This window comes from Mobula hypostoma, chromosome 1, assembly GCF_963921235.1.
Source record: "Mobula hypostoma chromosome 1, sMobHyp1.1, whole genome shotgun sequence".
In the NCBI taxonomy this organism is placed as follows: domain Eukaryota; kingdom Metazoa; phylum Chordata; class Chondrichthyes; order Myliobatiformes; family Myliobatidae; genus Mobula; species Mobula hypostoma.
The window spans coordinates 175,111,269-175,129,591 of NC_086097.1; positions in this window are offsets into that span (position 1 = coordinate 175,111,269).

An 18,323-nucleotide genomic window follows, 5' to 3' on the forward strand; every position below is an offset into this window, starting at 1 on the left:
CCTCTTCATGGTGACTTGGAGTTCAGTCTTTCACAAATAGAGATGCTCAACACTTAGCCGCCTTTGCCCAGGCAATTTAAGAGTTTGTCTAGACACCTCAATGCTGTTTGCTTCTGTTTCAACCACACGGGCAGTGCACTCATGTACTTGCCACCCCATCCCTTTTAAAATCTTCTCTCTCCCCAAACCCCCCCCCACCCTTTACCCTGAATCAATTAAAAAACAACTACATACATTTTATTCATTTACAGTTTTCTGGGTGCCCTTTATTATCTCTTAAATCTTTTCTCCCTTATCTTAACCCTATGTTTCCTAGTTCTATCTACCTCGAAGACCTGTTTGATTTATTTGTACTGCACTTGGTTTCATTGCCACCCCAATGACTTCTCAGTGATTGGTTCATCCCTATGCCTCACTGTCATGATCCCACATGTATAACCACTGTAATATGAGAAGACGTGCATAATAAATGTGGTTGATGGATGCTTGACAGTGAAACACAATCTCAATTTTGCACAATAAAGGATATATTTGTTGGTTAATCTTTGGATTTCTACATTAGCTTGAATCTGAAAAGCCATAACTGCTTAGCACTTGCATTGATCCCTAATTGTTGGATTTCCTGTAAGCAATTCAAAAACATGGATTGCAGACAGTCCTTGAATTACAGCAATGTTCTGAGAACTGTTCATAAGTGTGTGTGGAAGAGTCACAAAGAAAGTAGTGACAAGAAACAGCAAGCGTGGAAGAGTGGCTGCCAGCCAGCCTCACTGACTGAGTGAGTGAGTGTGCTCAATGTTTTTTGTTCAAATGGGTGGGAGAGAAAATAACTGCCCCACTCCCATCTGGCAGAAACTGCCAGTCGCAAGCAAATCTATCCCACACAAAATGCTGGAGGAAGTTGGCAGGCCAAGCACCATCTATGGAAAAGAGTACAGTCGATGTTTCGGGCTGAGACCCTTCATCAGGACAGGAGAAAAAAGATGGAAGGTCAGGGTAAGAAGGTGGGGGAGGGGAGAAAGAAGTACAAAGCACTGTAGGTGATTTGTGAAACCGGGAAAGGTGAAGTAAAGAGCTGGGAAGTAGATTGGTGAAAGGTAAAGGGCTGGGGGGTGGCATTACCAGAAGTTGGAAGAATCATTCTAGAACTAAGGAGATGTCCTCCAAAGAAAGGGGCTTCCCTTCCTCCACCATCAACACTGCCCTCACCCAACCCCCACCAGCCTTTACGTCCAGCACATTAATTCTCCATAACTTCTGCTATCTCCAACAGGATCCCACCACCAAGCACATCTCTCCACCCCTGCCACTTTCTGCTTTCTGCAGAGATTGCTCCTTATATGATTTCCTGTCTATTTGTGCCTCTCACTGATCTCCCTCATGGCACTTGCCCTTGCAAGTGGAACAGGTGCTAAACCTACCCCTACGTTGTCTTCCTTACTACTATTCAGGGCCTCAAACAGTCCTTCCAGGTGAGGTGACACCAACTATGAGTCTGTTGGGGTCATCTACTGTATCCAGTGCACCCAGTGTGGCCACCCATATGTTGGTGAGACCCAATGTAGATTGGGAGGCCACTTCGCTGAGCAGCTTCACTTTGCCACAAAAAGTGGGATTTCCTGGTGGCCACCCATTTGAGTTACACTTCCCATTCACATCCTGATGTGTCAGTCCGTGGCCTCTACTGCCAGGATGAGGCCACACTCAGGTTGGAGGAGCAACACCTTGTATTCTGTCTGGGCAATTTCCAACCTGATGACATGAACATTCAGTAATGGTCCCTCCCCTATCCTTCCCCATTCTCATTCTCATTTCACTTTCATCTTATCTCCTTACCTGCCCATCACCTCCCTCTGGTGCTCCTCCCCCTTCCCTTTCTTCCATGGCCTTCTGTCCTCTCCTATCAGATTCCCCCTTCTCCAGCCTTTTACCTCTTTAACTAATCGATTTCCACGCTCTTTAATTCGTCCCTCCCTCGTCCCAGTTTCACCAAACACCTACTACCTTGTACTACTTCCTCCCCTCCCCCACCTTCACTCTGACCTCCCATCTTTTTTCTTAAGCTCTGATGAAGGGTCTCGGCCCAAAATGTTGACTACTCTTCTATAGTTGCTGACTGGCCTGCTGAGTTCCTCCAGCATTTTGTGCGTATTGCTTGGATTTCAGCATCTGCAGACCTGTTGTTAGCAAATCTATTCCGCTTCTCTCTCACGTGCTTGTATGCATGAGCTGTACATAAATTCAGTATTTGTAAGTGGGAGAAGTCCTGTAATCAGCTCTTGTGTAAACGTCCAATAGGTGGGAACATTAAATCTCTGCAAGACTCAATGTGGGCAGTAATGCATCAATTGCCTGCTTTGTTCTGGGATCTTTAGTTCTATTTTTCATGCCTCTGCCAGGATAAATTTTGATCTTTTTATTGACTATTGACATTCTCTGACCCTAGTCATTAAGTGGACCATAAATCAGTGCAATGTCACAATACTCGTATATTGTTCAAAAAATTGCCCCAATTATGAGAGTTTCTAAGGCACAGAACGAACTAACTGGAGACAATTGGGCTGTACTCACCACTCTTAATTTCAGTACTGTGCAAACGTCTTGGGTATATGTAAAAAAAATCTGTAAATCAAGGATGCTTTCAAAAATAATGGAATGAAAAGATCCTGGCGTGTTAATACAGATCTGCTCATATCCGTGGCTAATCACCCCACAAAAGGTGGTATCTGTGGCCAATAAAAAAAAGTTGACAAAGCCCTTACTCGCTCAGTCTTTCCTCTTTAATCTAGGCTGCTTCATATGACAAGAAACCGATGACCAATTACCCTTCAGCACATCATTTCTGTGCTGACTATAATGCCAGTCTAAACTAATCCCACCTGCCTGTACATGCTCTATATCCCTCTGTTCCCTTCCGTTCATGTGTCTATTTAAATTCCTCTGAAATCCCACTATCATACCTTCTTCTACCATCTCCCCTGGCTGCCTGTTCCAGGCACTCACCAATCTCTGTGTAAAGAAAACTTGCTGCACAATCCAATTCCTCTACCCCTCTCAGATCCTGCATTCGCTAGTATTTGACATTTACACCCTGGGGGAAAAGCCTCTGATTATCTAGCCTGTCAGTGTCTTTCATCTGCTCTACCTTCATATCTACCCTAATTATTCAGGAAGCAGCGCCTCCTCGAGGGCAATTAGTGCGGGCATTGACAGTGAGACCCAAGATAATATATTGGAGTCATTGAGTAAAAAGGGCCATTCAGCCCATTGATCCTACCCATCTCCAAGTAAAGCAATCCTATCTCTTTCATTTTCTTGTAACCCTGCAACATTCTCTCTTCATTCATTCTAGCTTCCTTTCCATTCCTGGTGAAGGGTCAGCCTGAAACGTTGACTGTTTATTCCCTCTGTAGATGCTGCCTGATCTGTTGAGTTATTGCAGTATTTTGCATGTGCTTGTCTCTTACATGGCCATCGCCTCTTCTGATTCTTTTACCATCTACCCATATTAATTTACAATATTAATTATCTTACTGGCCTTGGGATGTGGGAGGAAACTGGAGCACCCACATGAAACCCATGTGGTCACCAGAGAATGTGCAGATTTCACACTGAGAACACACAAGATCAAGATCAAACCTTGGTCTCCAGAGCTGTGAGGCGGTGACTCTCCCCTCGGTGTGTGATACAAGGAGGAGTTAGCTCACTGACTCCCTCTGGTGCAGCAGTGAGAATAACTTGGCCTCAAACTGCAGGGAAGACTGAGTACTGTATACGTAACCTTTGGACTAACAGGAGGGGTTGACAAAATCCTGAGAAAGTGCTGGTGTCACTGTGAGCTCTCAGCTGTGACCTTGAGAGGCTGAGCCCTGTTGCAGGACCCCTTCACCAGCTGAGGGCTGCTAATTTGGCACTGAGCTTGCTCGACCTCACACTTCTCTGTGCCAGCAGAGATGTTGTTATCAGGCAGAAGTACAGCATGTGATCCCGTTACTACCTGAGGTGGATGTCTGCTGCTAGACTTCCCCGGGACTCCCCAACCCCCAACTCACTCAACTCTCCACTCCACTTTTTTTTCCATTTCCTCCCCCCCCAACACACACACACACAGATGATGCTTGACCAGCTGTGCCTTCAGCAGATTGTTTGTTGTCCCTCTCCCCTCTGCTTACACCCTGTAACATCTTTTCACTCATTGACCATTCATGGGACTGAAACGCCAGTTCCATTCCTCCCTTCTCTCATGGAGACTGTTCTAGCTATGGGAAGTACATAGAATATTACAGCACATGACAGGCCCTTTGGCCCTTGTTGTGCCAAACTTTTATGCTACTCTAAGATCAATCTAAAGCTTCCCTCCCATGTGGCCTTCTATTTTTCTGTCAGCCATATGCCCATCTAAGACTATCTTAAATGTCCCTAATGAATCTGCCCCTACCTCCTGGCGGCGCATTCTATCCATCCACCACTCTCTGTGTAAACAACTTACCTCTGACATCCTCCCAATACTGCCCTCCAATCACCTTAAAAGTATGCTTCCTTTTATTAGCTATTTCCACCCTGGGAAAAAGTCTCTGGCTTTCCACTAGATCTATGCATCTTACCAGATTCAGAATTAGGTTTAATGTCACTGGCATTATGTCAGGAAGTTTGTTGTACCATCTTGTACACCTCTATCAAGTCGCCTCCTGCTCTGCTTGCTTTGTACTAAGTGGCTAAATACTGCTCCAGTGTGAGCTGATAACACCACTGTTGTTGGCCAAATCAAAGGTGGAGATAAATCTGCACGTACAGTAGGAGGGAGATTGAAAATCTGGTGAAATGGAGTCACAACAACAACCTCTCGCTCAACGACGGCAAAACCAAAGAGCTGGTTATTGACTAGAGGAGGAAGAAGCCTGTCCTCATCAGTGGATAGGAGGTGGAGGGGATCAGTGACTTCAAATTCCTTGATGTTACCATATCTGAGGATGTACAATCCTGAGAATCATTTTCTTGTGGGCATTCATAATTAATGCAAGAAACGCAATAAAATCAGTGAAAGAATACAGCAAACGAGACGGACAGACATCCAATGTGCAAAAGAGAAAAGAATTGTTCAAATACAAAAATAAAGAAATAATAAATAAACAAGCAAATAAATAAATAAACAATAAATGTGGGGAACATGAGATGAAGAGTCCTTGAAAATGAGTCCATTGATTGTGGGAACTGTTTAATGATAGGGTGAATGAAGTTGAGTGAAGTTATCCTCTTTGGTTCAAGAGCCTGATGATTGAGTAGTAGTAACTGTTCCTGAACCTGGTGGTGTGGGTCCTGAGGCTCCTGTACCTCCTTCCTGATGGCAGCAGTGAGAAGAAAGCACAGCCTGGATGGTAGGAGTCACTGATGATGGATGCTACCTTCCTGCGACAGTGCTCTGTGTAGGTGTGCTGAAAGGTGGGAAGAACTTTACCCATGATGGACTGACCTGTATCCACTACTTTTTGTTGGCTTTTCCATTCAAGGACATAGGTGGTTCCATTCCAAGCTGTGGTGCAACCAGTCAATATACTCTCCACTGCACATCTACAAAAGTGTATCAAAGTTTTTAGATGATATGCCAAATCTTTGCAAATTTCTAAGAAAGTAGAGGCACTGCTGTGCTTTCTTTGTAATGGCACTTACATGCGGGAACCAAGGACAGATCATCTGAAATGATAGCATCAAGGAATTTAAAGTTGCTGACCCTCTCCAGCTCGGATCTCCCAATGAGGGCTGGCTCATAGACCTTCGGTTTCCTCCAATTGGTTTTCTACAAATGGTAGAAGAGCAATTTGGAAGCAACTACTCTATTTGTCTTTATTGTAAGGGAGGGGAAGATCAAGGAGATCTTGCAGAGATTATAGGGGGCTTTAATATATCTCATTTGAGGTTTTGTGCACTGCTTTAAAGGAAGATGCCTTGTTCTGCATGGAGTCATAAAGCATGGAAACAGGCCCTTTGGATGAAATGGTCCATGCTGATCAAGATGCTTATCTGTGTTCGTTCCACTTGCCTGCATCCTCTAAACCTTTCCTATCATGTACCTATCTAAATGTCTTTTATATGTTCTAAATGTATCTATCTCTACCACTTCCTCTGGCAGCTTGTTCTATACAAATACCAACCTCTGTGTGAAAAAGTTCAGAATTAAAATCAGAATCACTTTTATATGATGTGAAATGTTTTGTTTTGCAGCAGCAGTACAGTGCCATACATAAAAATCACACGAATAAGTAAATTGTGCTAAAATGGAATAACAAAGAAATGTTCATGGTATTTTTTTAATACCTTTCTCCTCTCAACTTAATTCCATGCTCTCTGGATCTCAACTCACCTACCCTGGAAAAAAAGACTGTCACCATTCATCTTTCATGATTTTATAAATTTCTTTTGTCTGCAGAACTCACTGAGTCAGAGGGCTTGAAGTGCTAAGAGTGAGATAGAAATGTGGAATTTTCTGCCCCAAACTGTAAATGAAGTTGAATCAACTGTTGATAATGCATCTGACACTGACAGACAAGGTTAGGAAGATGGATCATGGACCACCAATGATCGTTGGAATGGTGGAAGAGATCCAAAAATAAGATTGGGACCTTGATCCTGTATTCTTTGCTACTATCAATTAAAGCCACAGTTAACACCATCCCAGTCAACAACACCTTTGCTGAGTGAGTTGGATTGCACACATTTCCTGTCTCTGCTGTGAAAATTATAACACAGTAGTTATTGAGCAAAAAGTTAGCAAAAGGCACCTTGACAAATTAACTTGTTGAAGTATCAGTCAATTTTTCAGAAGTTAAAGAAGCCAGGAAAATCATTAGATAATCCAATTTCCATTAGTTCTCTGGTGATGGACAGATGATGTGGAGCCAATATTCCTTGCCCTTTACAATTTGGAGGAAAAAACGGTATTTACCAAATATTTCATTCCCACCTTATAATTCCGACTTTGAAAAATTGTTTCACTTGGCAAAGCTCACTGGATCTACGAATGCACATTGAAGGTATTGAGTGGAGAATAGGTACTGTCGCTAGTTTACTGGAAGCTATCCCCTAGGGTCAAAGGATCATGCAATAGTAACACAGGGTGGAAACAGGACCTTCAAGTCAACTGGTCCATGCTGACCAAAGTGCCTATCATGCTTGCCCCATTTGCCTGCATTTGGCCCATATCCTGCTAAATATTTCCTATGTATGTACTTATCCAAATGTCTTTTAAATGTTGCTATTGTACCTGCTTCAACCACTTCCTCTGGCATCTCATTCCATATATTTCAATATATGCACCATCATCTTCATGAAAAAAATCAAGTAGGGGACTGTGCACAACCCTGATTTGATGGAGACAGACGTGAGTGCATAGCGGAACATCTGGGAAACTTCTGAAATGCGGCTTCGCTACTGCTGCTACTGTGTGGTAACCGGAATCTCTGGAGTTGAAGGCCTCGAAATCCTCGGCTTTGCGTATTTCAGCGGCCGGGGAGAGGTCGAAGGCGCTCGGCAGAGGATGGCGCTCGGGAGGCTGTTTCGGAGAGGCTGCTCGGAAGCTCGGAGTTTTCGGACGGATGGACTCAGGGTCAGCTGTGGTCGGCTGCTTCCAAGGTATCGGCAAGTTGACGGTGCCTGGAGGTTTATGGCAGGGAGTTTCTCCCTTGTGCTGCCCGCTATCGGGGACTCGGGAGTCGGTCGACTCAGGACTTTGAGACTATTTTTTTTACTGTGCTTATGGACTGTTCTTCATCAAATTATGGTATTGCTTTGCACTGCTGTAACTATATGTTATAATTATGTGGTTTTGTCAGTGTTAGTCTTTGGTCTGTCTTGTTTTCTGTGCTATCACTCTGGAGAAACACTATCATTTCTTAATGCATGTATGCATTTCTAAATGACAATAAAAGAGGACTGGGTGTTCTCATAATCTAAAAAAATACTCGGGTCCCTTTTAAAGTTTTCCCCTCTCACTTTAAATCTATACCCTCCAGTTTGTGAATCCCTTTTGCTGGGAAAACATCTGTATGCGTTCATGATTTTTATACATCTCTATAAAGTCACCCGTCAGTTTCCTTCATTCCTTAAGTCCTAGTCTGTCCAAACTCTCTCTAAAACTCTGTCCCTCAAGCACTGGCAGTATCCTTGTAAACCTTCTCTGCACTCTTTCCAGTTTAGTGATGTCTATTATAATAAAGCAACGAAACCTGCACACAGGTGTATCATAAATGAAGTGATACCCTTTGGAAGGTCAAACTTGAAGGAGGAGTACAAGATTAATGGTAGGATTCTTAACAGTGTAGAGGAACAGAGGGATTTTGGGGTCCATGTCCATAGTTGCCGCACAAAGTTGATAGGATGGTTAAGAAGGTATGTTGTGTGTTGGCTTTCATTAGTCAAGGGAGACTTCAAGAGCCACAAGCTTTATAAAACTTTAGTTAGACCACATTTGGAGTATTGTGTTCAGTTCTGGTCACCTCATTATAGGAAGACTGTAGAACCTTTAGGGAGGGTGCGGAGGATATTTACCAGGAATCCGCCTGGATTCTAGTGCATATGTTATGAGGAAAGGTTGAGCAATGTAGGGCCATTCTCTTTGGAGTGAAGGAAGATGAGAGGTGACTTGATAGAGATGTAAATGAAGATATGAGACATTGATAGAGTGGACAGCCAGAGATATTTTCCCAGGGCAGAAATGGCTAATATGAACGGACATAATTTTAGGGTGTTTGGAGGAATGTCAGAGGGAAGTTTTAAAGACTAAAGAGATTAGCTTTATTTGTCACATCTACATCGAAACATACAGTGAAATGCATCATTTGTATCAATGATCAATGCACTCTGAGGGTGTGCTGGGGACAGCTTGCAAGAGTTGCCTTGCTTCTGGCACCAAAATAGCATGCCCACAGTTCACTAACCCTAACATGTACACCTTTGGAATGTGGGATAAAGCTGGAGCATGTGGTGGAAACCCATGTGGTCATGGGGAGTGGGGGAGTGTATAAACTCCTTACAAACAGTGGCGGGATTTGAAGCCTAATCACTGGCACTGTAAGGCATTATGATATCAGCCATGCTACCCAGAGAGAAGTGGGTGCACGGAATGTACCGACATGGTCATGGTAGAGGGATATTTAAGAGACTCTTAGATAGACACAAGAATGAAAGAAAAGTGGAGGGCTATGCAGAAAGAAAGTGTTGGATAGATCTTGGAGAAGGTTAAATGGTTGGCACAACATCATGGGCCAAAGGATCTGTATTGTCACTGAGTATCTGCCCACTAATCCCATTGAGTGGCGACTCTAAGACTCAATATTGACCAGATACTTAAATGGACCAGCCAGAAAAATCCTGTGGACACAGAAACTGTGGTGGGTGGTTCACTTCCTGATACCTCAAAGACTTTCCACACTGCACAAGGCATGAGTCAGGAGTATGATGGAATGCTGTCCACTTGGTAAATAGGTCCAGAATCAGAATCAGATTATAGTGTCTTATATGACATCGTTTGTAATTTTGTAGCAGTAGTATAGTGCAAAGACGTAAAATTACTATAAATGACCAAAAAAAGCAAATAGAGCAAAAAAGAGGAATAATGAAGTATTGTTCATGGGTTCATAATTCTTTTCAAAATCTGATGACAGAAGAGACTAAGCTGTTCCTGAATCATTGAGTATAGGACTTCAGGCTCTGAACCTCTTCCCTGAAGGTGGTAATGAGAAGAGAACATGTCCTGGATGGTGAGGGTCCTTAGTGATAGGTTCTGCCTTTTTGAGGCACTGCTAATCTTTGAAGCCCTTACTAATTAAGAACCTATCAACCTCTGCTTTAAATATACCCAATGACTTGGCCTCCACAACTGTCTGTGTTAATGAATTTGACAGATTTACCACCCTTTGGCTGAAGGAATTCTTCCTTATATCTGTTCTGAACAGTAGAACAGTACAACACAATACCGTCCCTTCAGTTTACGATGTTTTGCCGACTTTTTAACCTACTCTAAGATCAATCTAACCTCTCGCTCCTACCTAGCCCTCTACTTTTCTTTCATCCATGAGTCTCTTAAATATCAGTAATGTATCTGTCTCTCCCACCGCCTATGGAAGCGCATACCATGCATCACCATTATCTGTGTAAAAACTTACCTCTGACATACCCCTATACTTTTATTGAATCGCCTTAAAATTATGCCCTCAAGTATTAGCCAGTTCTGCCCTAGAGAAAAGGCACGCTGTCCATTCTAACAATGCCTGTTATCAACTTATACACATTTATCAAGTCACTCTTAACCTCCTTCGATCTAAGGAGAAAAGGCCTAGCTTGCTGAACCTTTTCTCAAAAGACATCCTCTCTAATCTGGGCAGCATCCCACTGTATCTCCTCTGCATAAGAACATACGAACAAGAAATAGGAGCAGGAGTAGGCCATTTGGCCCGTCAAGCCTGCTCCACCATTCAATAAGATCATGGCTGATCTGGCCATGGACTCATCTCCACCCACCTGCCTTTCTCCATTGTCTTAAGTATATTTACTGAGGTAGCCTCCACTGCTTCATTGGGCAGTTGCTCCTCATCCCTGTCCCAAATCTACTCCCCCGAATCTTGAGGCTATGTCCCCTAGTTCTAATCTCGCCTACCAGTGGAAATAACTTTCCTGCCTCTATCTAATCTATCCCTTTCATCATTTTATATATTTCTATTAAATCTCCTCTCATTCTTCTGATTTACAATTTAAATCCTCTTTAGAGCTCCACATCCCTCTTATAATGGGACACCCAGAAATGAACATAATGCTCTAATATTCCTTGTTGTTAGGTGAGATTCCAAGAGCTAATATAGAACATACAGCACAGGAGCTGGCCCTTCGGACCACAGTGTCTGCGCTGACCATGATGAGAATATAATTAACATGCCTACTCATGGTTCACATCCTTTCACTGGCTGCCTGTTCAAATGTCTGTCTAAATGCCATTTAAGCATTGTATCAGCATCTACCTCCCTTGGTAGTCTGTTCCAAGTACCTATCACTCTCTGTATAAAAAAAAACTTGCCATATAAATCTACTTCAAACTTGCTTCCTTTCAACTTAAAACTGTGTACCCCCCCCCCCCAACTTCTTCTCCAGCTTTGTAGTTCTGGGATGTATACAACTTGGTGCCCCCAAATCCGCGAGGTTGGGATATCTTGCCCACCCAAACCCCAGTGTGTGTGAATGTTGTACAACAAGAGTCATACGGCATGGAATTAGGCCAATCAGCTCACCAAACAACAACATATTAACAACAACTTGACCAATGCTTAAAGAATGTTCATGAAAACGATTTTCTTCAAAATTAGCCATTCTGTCTACATATTCTTCATGAGTTCAATATGCAAGGTGAAATTTGTTCAGACACTTTGGAACTCCTTCAAATTATTCCCACAAGATGGAAGCACCAATTGTTTGTTCTCAAAATATGAAGAATTATTATTTGTATGAGCTGTGACGAGAATTACTGAAGTTACATTGAAGTGCTGCTGACAACCTACACCAACAGCATTTGTTCAGAGTCAAACTGTAGGTTTGAGTTCAGGAACTGTGAGGTAATGTTACAGCTATACAAGACCTTGGTTAGACCCCACTTGGAGTACTGTGTTCAGTTCTGGTCACCTCACTACGGGAGAGTGCAGAGGAAATTTACAAGGATGTTGCCTGGATTGGAGGGCATACCTTATGAGAATAGGTTGAGTGTACTTGGCCTTTTCTCTTTGGAGCGACGGAAGATGAGAGGTGACCTGATAGAGGTGTCTAAGATGATGAGAGGCAATGATCATGTGGATAACCAGAGGCTTTTTCCCAGGGCTGAAATGGCTAACATGAGGGGGCATAGTTTTAACGTGCTTGGAAATAGGTACTGAGGGGATGTCAGGAGTAAGTTTTTCACACAGAGAGTGGTGGGTGAGTGGAATGCACTGCCGGCAGCAGTCACTGGAAGCGAATACAATAGGGTCTTTGAAGAGCCTCTTAGATAGATACATGGAGCTTAGAAAAATAGAGGGCTTTGCGCTAGGGAAATTCTAGGAAGTCTCTTGAGTAGGTTACATGGTTGGCACAAAATTGTGGGCTGAAGGGCTGAATGTGCTGTAAATTTCTATGTTCTATATTCTATTTTATGTTCAAACTTGTGCTGGCCCACTAATTTACATTAACCCTACACATCCCATTTTATTCTCCCACATTTTCAGCAACTCCCCCAACATTCTTCCCCTCACCTACACACTACGGGCAATTTACAGCATCCAATTAACCCGCTAGCTGCATATTTTTGTAATAGAGCACCCAGGTAAACCCACATGGATTGCAGGGAGAATGTACAAACTGCACACAGACAGTAGCTGAGGTCCTTATTGGAGATATGAGACAGAGTCTCCACTGCACCCCTCCAGATGTTTTACAGGAACATTACCAGATTAAATTTAATAGAGTCCCTGTAAGAAGTTGGTACAGTAAGTGTCCAAAGGCTTAGTCAAAGTGGGAGATTTTAAAGAATGTCTTCAAAAAGAGAAAAGGCCAGAGGTAAGGTAGAATGCACAGATTTTGATGTTTGGACAATTAAGTTCAGCAAGTCCCCAGATGCTGATACAAATGTTAAATTTTAAATGGTGAACACTTTCCTTTGGGTACCATTACACACTTGAGGCTAACCCTGCTTGTATTTGGTTTCCATATGACTATAAGATTTAGGAGTAAAATTAAGCCATTTGGGCCATTGAGTTTGTTCTAATATTCCATCATGTCTGATTTGGTTCAACCCCATTTTCTAACTTTCACCCCGTAACCCTTATTGATCAAGAACCTATCTCTATCTGCCTTAAATACATCCAATGATTTGGCTTCTGCAGCCCACCATGAAGCGAATTCCATAGTTTCCACTGGCTAAATAAATTCCTCCTCATCTCAGTTCTAATGGAAGATTCCTTTACTGTGCCCTCAGATCCTCTACATCTGCTCTATCTAGGCCTTGCAATACTAAACAGGTTTCAATAAAATCCCCCTTCATCCTTCAGACCCAGAGTGATCAAATGCTCCTTATTTGTTAAGACTTTCATTCCTGGGATCATTTTTCTAAACCTCCTCTGGATACCCTCAAGGGTAAACACATCCTTCCTTAGATATAGGGTCCAAAGTTGCTCAGAATATTCAAATGTAGTCTGAACAACATTTATAAAGCCTCAGCAATAAATCCTTGCTTTTATACTCTGGTCCTTTGTTTCTGAGCTATTTATTCAAGAAGTTTTGTCTTGAACCCAAAGTGCTTTGTATTCTTGTTCTTTAGTCTAACGAAGCCACAAGAGAACCAGGAGTTGCTGGAAGTCTTGGGCAAGGCACACAAAACTCTGGAGGAACTTAGCAGGTCATTCAGCATCTATGGGAGGAAATGAACAGCCGATGTTTCTGGCTGAGACTTCATCAGGACCAGTACTGATTGCAGCATAAACTCAGCTGATGAATTCTCTGGTCAGCTCTTTGTTGCTTTGTGACAATCCTCTACCTTCACCCATGTTGACGTTGTGGAGACCAAGGCAGGACACTGGTGGCAGTGGGAAGCCTGATTTCTACAGGAGGACTGTCTCTATTGCACAGACTTAGAATTGGTTGCTCTCTAGCCAGTAGTTCACAGGTACTGGGTGTGTAAACAGAGGTCATGAATTGAAAAAGAATCAGGGCAAGATGGACAAACCTTATCTACATTGAAACAGAAGGGGAACAAATCTAACATATTTGAAACATTAGAGTATTGTATTCAGTACTTGTCACTGCATTGTAGGAAAGAATGATGCTTCACGGTCCCGATTAAAGGTCTCGGCCCAAAATGTCGACCGTCCATTTCTCTCCATAGATGCTGTTTGACCAGCTGAGTTCCTCCAGCATTTTGTGTGTGTTGCTCTTTATTCTGTTTTGTTACAAAGCATTAAACAGGGAGATATGGGAATGGAAGTACTGGAGCCTGGGAATTGGGAATAATTTTATTATTATCACATGTACTGAGATACAGTGAAAAGCTTTTGTCTCTGTGCCATCCAGACAGATTATTCCAAACGAGTACATCAATGTACTACAAAGGGAAAGCTAGACAGAATGCAGGATATATTGTTGGAGTGCATAATGTAGAGTTAGCTATAAAAGCCCAAAAGCTTTGATGGATGTGCTTGTCCTGAAGATTTATGGACTATTGACAGTATGGATTTTTATGAGAATTTTGAAACAAATAGCAGCCAGTTCACTGCCTCTCTCTTGTATTTTGAATTAATGTTAAACCCTGACAGATATGATATACAGATGGGATTATTGTGGTATCAGACAATGAATTCTTGCATGGGTTGTATCTGGGTGAATTACTTCTTACAAGTTTACTTTCATAGATGTGTTGAATCAAAGCAAAATTTGGCAGAGTAAGGACATTTGGCTCACTTATGCTGGTTTTCCAATTAATCCCACACCCCTGCCCTTTGCTCTTGGCTCTGCAATTTCGTTTCTACAACAAGTATTTATCTAATTTACTTTTGATAGTTCCCTTTGAATCACCTTCCAACTCAGGCAATGTGTTCCAGATCACAGCATCCTATTGAGTAAAGTTCTGTTTCAGGATGTGGTACTTGGTTGACAGCATCTTGGAAGAAGACACTGGTAGTTTTCCTGTTAGCCTGTTCCATTTGATAGTAGAGACCATGGATTTAAGAGGTGTCATTGGAATAAACTGGGCAAGTAAGTCAACATTTTGCAAATGATACACACTATAACCACGGTGCACCGCTGAGGAATTGGAGGGGCTGTTTCTTTGTCCTGGATGGGTGTGAAACTTCTTAAGATTTGTGGAGTTGCAATTAGAATCAGAATCAAATTTATTATCCTTGACTTATAGGTGGTGATATTTGTTGCTTTGTGGCAGCAGTACAGTGCAAAGTTACAAAATTGCTATGAGTTACCAAGACAAATACATAGTGAAAAAAAGAATAACGTTCATGGATTCATTGACTGTTCAGAAATTTGATGGTGCAAGGGAAAAAGCCATTCCAGAATCTTTGAGGTTCTTGTATCTCCTCCCCAATGGCAATAATGAGAAGATGAGAATGTAAGTCTTTGATAACATACTGAATCTCCTCAAACTCCTAATGAAGTAGAGCAGTGGTTCGACTTCATTGTGATTGCATCCATGTGTTGGATGCAGGCTAGATCCTCCACTTATCCAGGCAAGTTGAGAACATTCCATTACTTGTGGACGATGATGACTGCAAGAATGTAGATGTAGAGATCTTGGTGATGCTAATGCCATTGAATATTGAGGTTTGGTTAATAGGATCTGTCATTGGCTGTTGCCTTTGTTTGGCATGGAAGTTATTTGCCACTTATCAACCCACGCCTGATTGTTGCCCTGGTTTGCATGCAGATATGGACTCTTTCTGAAGCTGAGGACGTGCAAATGGAACTGCAATCAGTTCCACCTCTGAAAGGAAGGTCAGTGATGGGGCAGATGATGGTTGGGTATAAGGAGCTCCTACAGTGATGTCTTGGCACTGGAATAATGAAACTCCAGCAGCCAATCACAGCCTTTTTATATGCAGTCTGGTCCCAACCATTGGGATGTTTTGTCACTCAAATCTGTTTAAATCAACATATTATTAAAATTACTTTAGTGATACAAGGATAGCTTTTACCTTGCTGTTATAAGATGATTAAAAGTTCCTTAATATGATTGTTTGACTCATGACCTTACACCTATCTCATTATGATCTTACACCTTATTGTCCGCCTGCACTTGCTCTTTATTCTATCTGCACAACTATGGGATATGTGAGGAAACCCATTCAGCCACAGGAAGAACATGCAAATTCAGTTAGCACCCAAATTCAGGCTTGAGCCGGGATCGAACTTGTGAAGAAGCAGAACAGATTGCTGTGCCACTATGACCGCTTGCTTGCTTCTCATTTCACTTTTCTTCACGTGGCACTGCTTCAGAATCTCCTCAATGCCTCTGTTCTTGAACTTGATGACTAAATTTGAACTCTCTAAGCAATGCCAAAAAAGTGACAGGAGATTTGATTGCACAATTTTAGGATGCATCCTCCACAAACATTGGCCACTATACATTCCAACATTCCACTGAACATAATAAACATCTTTCAACATTCTTTAATCAGGACAGCCAGAAAGTGAGGCTGTTTGGGCACAGAGAGATGAAAGTATTGTAATCAGGATGGAAGAGGATTGTAGATCAGTTATGGCCTTAGTCTTGTGGCCAATGGCAGGAAGAAAATTGGAGGAAGTTTTGCTGTGTTACTGCTGGTTGCATTTTACTGCTCCTGTCCTTGTTCCCAAACCTATTCACAAATCGTGGACAAAACCAGCTGTCATTCAGTAGGTTTTGCGGTCAGGGGGCTATGATAAGTGAGTCCTGGGGTCAAAGCCCAGAGGTCAGCGAGTCTGGAATTCGAAAACCAGAGATCGAAGCCACAGTTCGGCAAGTCCAGAGGTTGGAAACCTGATGTTTGTGAATCCGGAGCCATAGTCTGAAGGTTGGAAGGTTGGAAGTCCTGAGACAGCCTGTCCTGGGAATGGAGGCTCATTTCTGTGTGTGTGTGGAAGGGAATGGGGAAAGGGGTTTGCTTTGCTTTTGTTGTTTGTTGTATGTTGGCTGCGTGTCGTTCTGCTGAATGTGGTGGGTATGCTATGTTGGCGGCAGAATGTGTGGTGATGCTTGTGGGCTGTACCCAGCACATCCTCAGATTGCGTTATTAACATAAATGACATCCTGCCTGTCCCCTGATCCCTGACCTCTGTCTCCGCTACGGACCAAAAAACTCATCCACCTCATCGGGAATATACTCGCTGATTCTGCCCACCCAGCTCCCTGGGAGAGAGAATTCTAAAGGTTCACAGCCCCTTGAGAGAAGGAACCTAAGGGGCAACTCCTTCACTCATAAGATGGCTCATAATTGGACTGGGCTGCCAGACGAGGTAGTTAAAACAGGTACAATAACAATATTAAAAAGACCATTTGGACAAATACATGCATAGGAGAGTTTAGAGGCACGTATGCCAAACATGGGCAAATACGACTAGCTTAGATGGACGTGGTTGATTTGGGCTGAAAGGCCTGCTTCCTTGTTGGATGACTCTATGACTAAATTCCTCCTCTCTTCCATTGGAATTGCGTGACCTCTTATGTTGAAATCATATCCCTAATATCTAGATAACCCTATAAGGGCAATTCCCTCTTAGCATCCACCCTTTCCTCCTCCTCCTCAAATCAGTTTAAGAGTCAGTGAGATCACTTCTCATTCTTCTAAACTCCACTGTGTGTGGAGCCAAATCCACATAGTCTTTCCTCATAGGTTCAACCCTTTATTCCAGAAATCAACATTGTTAACCTACCCTGACCAGCTTCCAATTGCAAGGAAATCCCTCTTTAAATAAGAAATAAACTCAGGTGTGGTTACACCAATGCAAGACTTCCCCACTCTTCTACTCATTCCCTTGCAAACTATGATCAATATTCCACTGGTGACCTAATGATTGACTACGCTTGTACATTAGGGCTGTTTTATGTCGGGTACCCAATTCCCCACGTGCCAAGACCTCCTGTCCTCTCCAATTATTTTTTGCACTATGGTCTTGTTTTGCAGTCAGTGTCCTCCAGTGTCTGACATAATTTTATGTTCTCTATCTGCCTGTGATGCTGCTGCGAGCAAGTATTTCATTGTACAGCCGCCTTCAGGTACAGGTATGAGCCTAAGAAGACAAAAAGTACACACAGGAGTGGTCCCATCAATGTCTGGATATTTGTACAAGCCCTGGGCAACACAGTCTCTTTTCAAATGACTGGTCAATCGTCCAGGAATCAGACAGTCTGATGAACGCTTGGAAATGAGACATTCATCTACCATGATATTCTGTACTTCCACCAAGATTAAATCAACCAAGCAGCCAGCGTAATTGAAGATCCCACCCATCCTGATCATTCTCTCTTCTCCCCTTCCCATCAGGCAGAAGGCACAAAAGCCTGAAAGCACATACCACCAGGCTCAAGGACAGCTTCCATCCCACTGTTATAAGACTATTGAACCGAGACCTCAGAATCTGTTTGTCATGGTCTCGCACCTTATTGTGTACCTGCACTGTACTTTCTCTGAAACTGTAACACCATATCCTGCATTCTGTTATTCTTTTTCCCTAGTACCACCTTGAAGTACTGACGCAATGAAATGACCTGTAGGATGGCATGTAAAACAAACTTTTTCACATGTAGCAATAATTAATCAATTTACCAGTTT